The 10,000-nt window shown below is 62.8% G+C and overlaps 1 non-coding gene across 1 annotated transcript; it reads right to left on the bottom strand.

Annotated features, from left to right (window-relative positions):
- Window positions 1-6,088: 6,088 nt before the first annotated feature.
- LOC148058288 (5S ribosomal RNA) lies at window positions 6,089-6,207 on the bottom strand. The gene has a single exon (XR_015709996.1). It is a non-coding gene; the product is annotated as a 5S ribosomal RNA (ribosomal RNA).
- Between the last annotated feature and the right edge of the window lie 3,793 nt (window positions 6,208-10,000).

Consider the following 10,000-nt stretch of genomic DNA (forward strand, 5'->3'; position numbering starts at 1 on the left):
TGCGCTCGTGACATCAAAAAGACCACTTTTTGCAGAGCAGTCACACTCGGAAAAAATTTCTTTCGTCTGGCAAAAGAACCAGAGTGTTCAGCGGTCATCCACTCCAACCTTGTCCGATTTTGAGGCACCAGGCTCGGCCACCCTCCGAGCCTTTTCACTCCCTCTCCTGTTATGGTGCCTCCCTATTAACCTCTAGGTGGTTGCGCTCGTGACATCAAAAAGACCACTTTTTTCAGAGCAGTCACACTCGGGAAAAATTTCTTTCGTCTGGCAAAAGAACCAGAGTTTTCAGCGGTCATCCACTCCAACCTTGTCCGATTTTGAGGCACCAGGCTCGGCCACCCTCCGAGCCTTTTCACTCCCTCTCCTGTTATGGTGCCTCCCTATTAACCTCTAGGTGGTTGCGCTCGTGACATCAAAAATACCACTTTTTGCAGAGCAGTCACACTCGGAAAAAATTTCTTTCGTCTGGCAAAAGAACCAGAGTTTTCAGCGGTCATCCACTCCAACCTTGTCCGATTTTGAGGCACCAGGCTCGGCCACCCTCCGAGCCTTTTCACTCCCTCTCCTGTTATGGTGCCTCCCTATTAACCTCTAGGTGGTTGCGCTCGTGACATCAAAAAGACCACTTTTTGCAGAGCAGTCACACTCGGGAAAAATTTCTTTCGTCTGGCAAAAGAACCAGAGTTTTCAGCGGTCATCCACTCCAACCTTGTCCGATTTTGAGGCACCAGGCTCGGCCACCGTCCGAGCCTTTTCACTCCCTCTCCTGTTATGGTGCCTCCCTATTAACCTCTAGGTGGTTGCGCTCGTGACATCAAAAAGACCACTTTTTTCAGAGCAGTCACACTCGGGAAAAATTTCTTTCGTCTGGCAAAAGAACCAGAGTTATCAGCGGTCATCCACTCCAACCTTGTCCGACGTTGAGGCACCGATGTCGGCCAAGTTCTGAGCGTTCCACCGCCGAATGCCACTGGTCCTCAACACAGCGGACTTCCAATCCAACCTTGTCCGACTTTGAGGCACCGAAGTCGGCCTCAGCCCGAGCCTTCCCCCGCCGACCTCACTGGAGCCCGCCATCCAGGGACCGGCGGAGGTCGCCCGCATGACCGCGGCAAAGTGTCTCAAAGTCGGGCACGACCGCTCGAGTCACCCGCCAACCCGGTCCGGGGCACCTCCAGGGACCGGCGGAGGTCGCCCGCATGACCGCGGCAAAGTGTCTCAAAGTCGGGCATGACCGCTCGAGTCACCCGCCAACCCGGTCCGGGGCACCTCCAGGGACCGGCGGAGGACGCCCGCATGACCGCGACAAAGTGTCTCAAAGTCGGGCACGACCGCTCGAGTCACCCGCCAACCCGGTCCGGGGCACCTCCAGGGACCGGCGGAGGACGCCCGCATGACCGCGACAAAGTGTCTCAAAGTCGGGCAGGACCGCTCGAGTCACCCGCCAACCCGGTCCGGGGCACCTCCAGGGACCGGCGGAGGACGCCCGCATGACCGCGACAAAGTGTCTCAAAGTCGGGCACGACCGCTCGAGTCACCCGCCAACCCGGTCCGGGGCACCTCCAGGGACCGGCGGAGGACGCCCGCATGACCGCGACAAAGTGTCTCAAAGTCGGTCATGACCGTTCGAGTCACCCGCCAACCCGGTCCGGGGCACCTCCAGGGACCGGCGGAGGAGGCCCGCATGACCGCGACAAAGTGTCTCAAAGTCGGGCACAACCGCTCGAGTCACCCGCCAACCCGGTCCGGGGCACCTCCAGGGACCGGCGGAGGACGCCCGCATGACCGCGACAAAGTGTCTCAAAGTCGGGCACGACCGCTCGAGTCACCCGCCAACCCGGTCCGGGGCACCTCCAGGGACCGGCGGAGGACGCCCGCATGACCGCGACAAAGTGTCTCAAAGTCGGGCATGACCGCTCGAGTCACCCGCCAACCCGGTCCGGGGCACCTCCAGGGACCGGCGGAGGACGCCCGCATGACCGCGACAAAGTGTCTCAAAGTCGGGCATGACTGCTCGAGTCACCCGCCAACCCGGTCCGGGGCACCTCCAGGGACCGGCGGAGGACGCCCGCATGACCGCGACAAAGTGTCTCAAAGTCGGGCACGACCGCTCGAGTCACCCGCCAACCCGGTCCGGGGCACCTCCAGGGACCGGCGGAGGACGCCCGCATGACCGCGACAAAGTGTCTCAAAGTCGGGCACGACCGCTCGAGTCACCCGCCAACCCGGTCCGGGGCACCTCCAGGGACCGGCGGAGGTCGCCCGCATGACCGCGACAAAGTGTCTCAAAGTCGGGCATGACCGCTCGAGTCACCCGCCAACCCGGTCCGGGGCACCTCCGGGGACCGGCGGAGGACGCCCGCATGACCGCGACAAAGGGTCTCAAAGTCGGGCAGGACCGCTCGAGTCACCCGCCAACCCGGTCCGGGGCACCTCCGGGGAGCAGTGGAGGTCGCTCGCATGACCGCGACAAAGTGTCTCAAAGTCGGGCATGACCGCTCGAGTCGCCCGCCATCCCGGTCCGGAGCTCAACACTTTGTCGTTTTTTCCACTCCCTCCCCATTAACCTCTAGGTGGTTGCGCTCGTGACATCAAAAAGACCACTTTTTGCAGAGCAGTCACACTCGGAAAAAATTCGTTTCGTCTGGCAAAAGAACCAGAGTTCTCAGCGGGCTTCCAGTCCAACCTTGTCCGATTTTGAGGCACCAGGCTCGGCCACAGTCCGAGCCCATTCACTCCCTCCCCTGTTGTACTCGCTCCCTATTAACCTCTAGGTGGTTGCGCTCGTGACATCAAAAAGACCACTTTTTGAGGAGCAGTCACACTTAGGAAAAATCCGTTTGCGCTCACACCATCCCTCCCCATTAACCTCTAGGTGGTTGCGCTCGTGACATCAAAAAGACCACTTTTTGAGGAGCAGTCACACTTAGGAAAAATCCGTTTGCGCTCACACCATCCCTCCCCATTAACCTCTAGGTGGTTGCGCTCGTGACATCAAAAAGACCACTTTTTGAGGAGCAGTCAGACACCGAGGTTTTCTGGATTTATGTCCGTTTTCCTGGTTCTCTGACTCGGGCACCTTGTGACCGACATCCCCCCCTTCCCTGGTTCTATTTTGCCGATACTTTGGTGAGTTTTCTACCCGCAAACCAAGCCCCCCAAGCCCGCCGCCTGGTGGGGGAGCATGCCGCCTGGCCCGGTTCTATTTTAGGTCACTTTGGTGAGTTTTCTACCCGCAAACCAAGCCCCCCAAGCCCGCCGCCTGGTGGGGGAAGAGGCCCCCTGGTCCCGGTTCTATTTTAGGACACTTTGGTGAGTTTTCTACCCGCAAACCAAGCCCCCCAAGCCCGCCGCCTGGTGGGGGAAGATGCCCCCTGGTCCCGGTTCTATTTTAGGACACTTTGGTGAGTTTTCTACCCGCAAACCAAGCCCCCCAAGCCCGCCGCCTGGTGGGGGAAGATGCCCCCTGGTCCCGGTTCTATTTTAGGACACTTTGGTGAGTTTTCTACCCGCAAACCAAGCCCCCCAAGCCCGCCGCCTGGTGGGGGAACATGCCCCCTGGTCCCGGTTCTATTTTAGGACACTTTGGTGAGTTTTCTACCCGCAAACCAAGCCCCCCAAGCCCGCCGCCTGGTGGGGGAACATGCCGCCTAGCCCGGTTCTATTTTAGGTCACTTTGGTGAGTTTTCTACCCGCAAACCAAGCCCCCCAAGCCCGCCGCCTGGTGGGGGAAGAGGCCCCCTGGTCCCGGTTCTATTTTAGGACACTTTGGTGAGTTTTCTACCCGCAAACCAAGCCCCCCAAGCCCGCCGCCTGGTGGGGGAACATGCCCCCTGGTCCTGGTTCTATTTTAGGACACTTTGGTGAGTTTTCTACCCGCAAACCAAGCCCCCCAAGCCCGCCGCCTGGTGGGGGAGCATGCCCCCTGGTCCCGGTTCTATTTTAGGACACTTTGGTGAGTTTTCTACCCGGAAACCAAGCCCCCCAAGCCCGCCACCTGGTGGGGGAAGAGGCCCCCTGGTCCCGGTTCTATTTTAGGACACTTTGGTGAGTTTTCTACCCACACTGCAGGTCCCCAAATGCCGCCATCTGGTGGGGGAACATGCCGCCTGCACCGGTTCTATTTTAAGTCACTTTGGTGAGTTTTCTGCCCACACTACGGGTCCCCAAATGCCGCCATCTGGTGGGGGAACATGCCGCCTGCACCGGTTCTATTTTAAGTCACTTTGGTGCGTTTTCTGCCCACACTACGGCTCCCCAAATGCCGCCATCTGGTGGGGGAACATGCCGCCTGCACCGGTTCTATTTTAAGTCACTTTGGTGAGTTTTCTGCCCACACTACGGGTCCCCAAATGCCGCCATCTGGTGGGGGAACATGCCGCCTGCACCGGTTCTATTTTAAGTCACTTTGGTGAGTTTTCTGCCCACACTACGGCTCCCCAAATGCCGCCATCTGGTGGGGGAACATGCCGCCTGCACCGGTTCTATTTTAAGTCACTTTGGTGAGTTTTCTGCCCACACTACGGCTCCCCAAATGCCGCCATCTGGTGGGGGAACATGCCGCCTGCACCGGTTCTATTTTAAGTCACTTTGGTGAGTTTTCTACCCACACTACGGGTCCCCAAATGCCGCCATCTGGTGGGGGAACATGCCGCCTGCACCGGTTCTATTTTAAGTCACTTTGGTGAGTTTTCTACCCACACTACGGGTCCCCAAATGCCGCCATCTGGTGGGGGAACATGCCGCCTGCACCGGTTCTATTTTAAGTCACTTTGGTGAGTTTTCTGCCCACACTACGGGTCCCCAAATGCCGCCATCTGGTGGGGGAACATGCCGCCTGCACCGGTTCTATTTTAAGTCACTTTGGTGAGTTTTCTGCCCACACTACGGGTCCCCAAATGCCGCCACCTGGTGGGGGAACTGCCGCCTAGTCCCGGTTCTATTTTAGGTCACTTTTCTCACTTTCTGACCCACAAATAATGCCCCAAATGCCGCCGCCTGGTGGGGGGAACTGCCGCCTAGTCCCGGTTCTATTTTAGGTCACTTTTCTCACTTTCTGACCCACAAATAATGCCCCAAATGCCGCCGCCTGGTGGGGGGAACTGCCGCCTAGTCCCGGTTCTATTTTAGGTCACTTTTCTCACTTTCTGACCCACAAATAATGCCCCAAATGCCGCCGCCTGGTGGGGGGAACTGCCGCCTAGTCCCGGTTCTATTTTAGGTCACTTTTCTCACTTTCTGACCCACAAATAATGCCCCAAATGCCGCCGCCTGGTGGGGGGAACTGCCGCCTAGTCCCGGTTCTATTTTAGGTCACTTTTCTCACTTTCTGACCCACAAATAATGCCCCAAATGCCGCCGCCTGGTGGGGGGAACTGCCGCCTAGTCCCGGTTCTATTTTAGGTCACTTTTCTCACTTTCTGACCCACAAATAATGCCCCAAATGCCGCCGCCTGGTGGGGGGAACTGCCGCCTAGTCCCGGTTCTATTTTAGGTCACTTTTCTCACTTTCTGACCCACAAATAATGCCCCAAATGCCGCCGCCTGGTGGGGGGAACTGCCGCCTAGTCCCGGTTCTATTTTAGGTCACTTTTCTCACTTTCTGACCCACAAATAATGCCCCAAATGCCGCCGCCTGGTGGGGGGAACTGCCGCCTAGTCCCGGTTCTATTTTAGGTCACTTTTCTCACTTTCTGACCCACAAATAATGCCCCAAATGCCGCCGCCTGGTGGGGGGAACTGCCGCCTAGTCCCGGTTCTATTTTAGGTCACTTTTCTCACTTTCTGACCCACAAATAATGCCCCAAATGCCGCCGCCTGGTGGGGGGAACTGCCGCCTAGTCCCGGTTCTATTTTAGGTCACTTTTCTCACTTTCTGACCCACAAATAATGCCCCAAATGCCGCCGCCTGGTGGGGGGAACTGCCGCCTAGTCCCGGTTCTATTTTAGGTCACTTTTCTCACTTTCTTACCCACAAATAATGCCCCAAATGCCGCCGCCTGGTGGGGGGAACTGCCGCCTAGTCCCGGTTCTATTTTAGGTCACTTTTCTCACTTTTCTACCCACAAATAATGGCAAAAAAAAATGCTTACAGCACCCAGTATTCCCAGGCGGTCTCCCATCCAAGTACTAACTGGGCCCGACCCTGCTTGGCTTCCGAGATCAGACGAGATCGGGCTCATTCAGGGTGGTGTGGCCGTAAGCGAGGGAAGCGCTTGTGAAATGCCCCAAAGTGTTGAAAATGTTCCCCAGGCCCCTGGTTCCCCATCCCCGCAGGAGGAGGCTCCCCAGGCCCCCTGGTTCCCCATCCCCGCAGGAGGAGGCTCCCCAGGCCCCCTGGTGCAGGAGGAGGCTCCCCAGGCCCCTGGTTCCCCATCCCCGCAGGAGGAGGCTCCCCAGGCCCCCTGGTTCCCCATCCCCGCAGGAGGAGGCTCCCCAGGCCCCATGGTTCCCCATCACCGCAGGAGGAGGCTCCCCAGGCCCCCTGGTTCCCCATCCCCGCAGGAGGAGGCTCCCCAGGCCCCCTGGTGCAGGAGGAGGCTCCCCAGGCCCCCTGGTTCCCCATCCCCGCAGGAGGAGGCTCCCCAGGCCCCCTGGTTCTCCATGCCCGCAGGAGGAGGCTCCCCAGGCCCCTGGTTCCCCATCCCCGCAGGAGGAGGCTCCCCAGGCCCCCTGGTTCTCCATGCCCGCAGGAGGAGGCTCCCCAGGCCCCCTGGTTCTCCATCCCCGCAGGAGGAGGCTCCCCAGGCCCCCTGGTTCTCCATCCCCGCAGGAGGAGGCTCCCCAGGCCCCCATGTTCTCCATGCCCGCAGGAGGAGGCTCCCCAGGCCCCTTGGTTCTCCATCCCCGCAGGAGTAGGCTCCCCAGGCGCCCTGGTTCTCCATCCCCGCAGGAGGAGGCTCCCCAGGCCCCCTGGTTCTCCATCCCCGCAGGAGGAGGCTCCCCAGGCCCCATGGTTCCCCATCACCGCAGGAGGAGGCTCCCCAGGCCCCCTGGTTCCCCATCCCCGCAGGAGGAGGCTCCCCAGGCCCCCTGGTTCTCCATCCCCGCAGGAGGAGGCTCCCCAGGCCCCCATGTTCTCCATGCCCGCAGGAGGAGGCTCCCCAGGCCCCTTGGTTCTCCATCCCCGCAGGAGGAGGCTCCCCAGGCCCCTGGTTCTCCATCCCCGCAGGAGGAGGCTCCCCAGGCGCCCTGGTTCTCCATCCCCGCAGGAGGAGGCTCCCCAGGCCCCCTGGTTCTCCATGCCCGCAGGAGGAGGCTCCCCAGGCCCCCTGGTTCTCCATCCCCGCAGGAGGAGGCTCCCCAGGCCCCCTGGTTCCCCATCCCCGCAGGAGGAGGCTCCCCAGGCCCCCTGGTTCTCCATGCCCGCAGGAGGAGGCTCCCCAGGCCCCCTGGTTCTCCATCCCCGCAGGAGGAGGCTCCCCAGGCCCCCATGTTCTCCATGCCCGCAGGAGGAGGCTCCCCAGGCCCCTTGGTTCTCCATCCCCGCAGGAGGAGGCTCCCCAGGCCCCTGGTTCCCCATCCCCGCAGGAGGAGGCTCCCCAGGCCCCCTGGTTCTCCATGCCCGCAGGAGGAGGCTCCCCAGGCCCCCTGGTTCTCCATGCCCGCAGGAGGAGGCTCCCCAGGCCCCCTGGTTCTCCATCCCCGCAGGAGGAGGCTCCCCAGGCCCCTGGTTCTCCATGCCCGCAGGAGGAGGCTCCCCAGGCCCCCTGGTTCTCCATGACCGCAGGAGGAGGCTCCCCAGGCCCCCTGGTTCTCCATCCCCGCAGGAGGAGGCTCCCCAGGCCCCCTGGTTCCCCATCCCCGCAGGAGGAGGCTCCCCAGGCCCCCTGGTTCCCCATCCCCGCAGGAGGAGGCTCCCCAGGCGCCCTGGTTCTCCATCCCCGCAGGAGGAGGCTCCCCAGGCCCCCTGGTTCTCCATGCCCGCAGGAGGAGGCTCCCCAGGCCCCCTGGTTCTCCATCCCCGCAGGAGGAGGCTCCCCAGGCCCCCTGGTTCCCCATCCCCGCAGGAGGAGGCTCCCCAGGCCCCCTGGTTCTCCATCCCCGCAGGAGGAGGCTCCCCAGGCCCCCATGTTCTCCATGCCCGCAGGAGGAGGCTCCCCAGGCCCCTTGGTTCCCCATCCCCGCAGGAGGAGGCTCCCCAGGCCCCTGGTTCTCCATCCCCGCAGGAGGAGGCTCCCCAGGCGCCCTGGTTCTCCATCCCCGCAGGAGGAGGCTCCCCAGGCCCCCTGGTTCTCCATGCCCGCAGGAGGAGGCTCCCCAGGCCCCCTGGTTCTCCATCCCCGCAGGAGGAGGCTCCCCAGGCCCCCTGGTTCCCCATCCCCGCAGGAGGAGGCTCCCCAGGCCCCCTGGTTCTCCATGCCCGCAGGAGGAGGCTCCCCAGGCCCCCTGGTTCTCCATCCCCGCAGGAGGAGGCTCCCCAGGCCCCCATGTTCTCCATGCCCGCAGGAGGAGGCTCCCCAGGCCCCTTGGTTCTCCATCCCCGCAGGAGGAGGCTCCCCAGGCCCCTGGTTCCCCATCCCCGCAGGAGGAGGCTCCCCAGGCCCCCTGGTTCTCCATGCCCGCAGGAGGAGGCTCCCCAGGCCCCCTGGTTCTCCATGCCCGCAGGAGGAGGCTCCCCAGGCCCCCTGGTTCTCCATCCCCGCAGGAGGAGGCTCCCCAGGCCCCTGGTTCTCCATGCCCGCAGGAGGAGGCTCCCCAGGCCCCCTGGTTCTCCATGACCGCAGGAGGAGGCTCCCCAGGCCCCCTGGTTCTCCATCCCCGCAGGAGGAGGCTCCCCAGGCCCCCTGGTTCCCCATCCCCGCAGGAGGAGGCTCCCCAGGCCCCCTGGTTCCCCATCCCCGCAGGAGGAGGCTCCCCAGGCGCCCTGGTTCTCCATCCCCGCAGGAGGAGGCTCCCCAGGCCCCCTGGTTCTCCATGCCCGCAGGAGGAGGCTCCCCAGGCCCCCTGGTTCTCCATCCCCGCAGGAGGAGGCTCCCCAGGCCCCCTGGTTCCCCATCCCCGCAGGAGGAGGCTCCCCAGGCCCCCTGGTTCTCCATGCCCGCAGGAGGAGGCTCCCCAGGCCCCCTGGTTCTCCATCCCCGCAGGAGGAGGCTCCCCAGGCCCCCATGTTCTCCATGCCCGCAGGAGGAGGCTCCCCAGGCCCCTTGGTTCTCCATCCCCGCAGGAGGAGGCTCCCCAGGCCCCTGGTTCCCCATCCCCGCAGGAGGAGGCTCCCCAGGCCCCCTGGTTCTCCATGCCCGCAGGAGGAGGCTCCCCAGGCCCCCTGGTTCTCCATGCCCGCAGGAGGAGGCTCCCCAGGCCCCCTGGTTCTCCATCCCCGCAGGAGGAGGCTCCCCAGGCCCCTGGTTCTCCATGCCCGCAGGAGGAGGCTCCCCAGGCCCCCTGGTTCTCCATGACCGCAGGAGGAGGCTCCCCAGGCCCCCTGGTTCTCCATCCCCGCAGGAGGAGGCTCCCCAGGCCCCCTGGTTCCCCATCCCCGCAGGAGGAGGCTCCCCAGGCCCCCTGGTTCCCCATCCCCGCAGGAGGAGGCTCCCCAGGCCCCCTGGTTCTCCATCCCCGCAGGAGGAGGCCCCCCAGGCCCCTGGTTCCCCATCCCCGCAGGAGGAGGCTCCCCAGGCCCCCTGGTTCTCCATGCCCGCAGGAGGAGGCTCCCCAGGCCCCTGGTTGGGAGAGGGGGAAAAAGAGCAAAGTGTTTAAAAATGCCCCAAAGTGTTGAAAATGTTCCCCAGGCCCCTGGTTCCCCATCCCCGCAGGAGGAGGCTCCCCAGGCCCCCTGGTTGGGAGAGGGGGAAAAAGAGCAAAGTGTTTAAAAATGCCCCAAAGTGTTGAAAATGTTCCCCAGGCCCCTGGTTCCCCATCCCCGCAGGAGGAGGCTCCCCAGGCCCCCTGGTTGGGAGAGGGGGAAAAAGAGCAAAGTGTTTAAAAATGCCCCAAAGTGTTGAAAATGTTCCCCAGGCCCCTGGTTCCCCATCCCCGCAGGAGGAGGCTCCCAAGG

The sequence above is a fragment of the Callionymus lyra genome, unplaced genomic scaffold, assembly GCF_982586985.1.
Source record: "Callionymus lyra unplaced genomic scaffold, fCalLyr1.hap1.1 HAP1_SCAFFOLD_120, whole genome shotgun sequence".
NCBI classification, from domain to species: domain Eukaryota; kingdom Metazoa; phylum Chordata; class Actinopteri; order Syngnathiformes; family Callionymidae; genus Callionymus; species Callionymus lyra.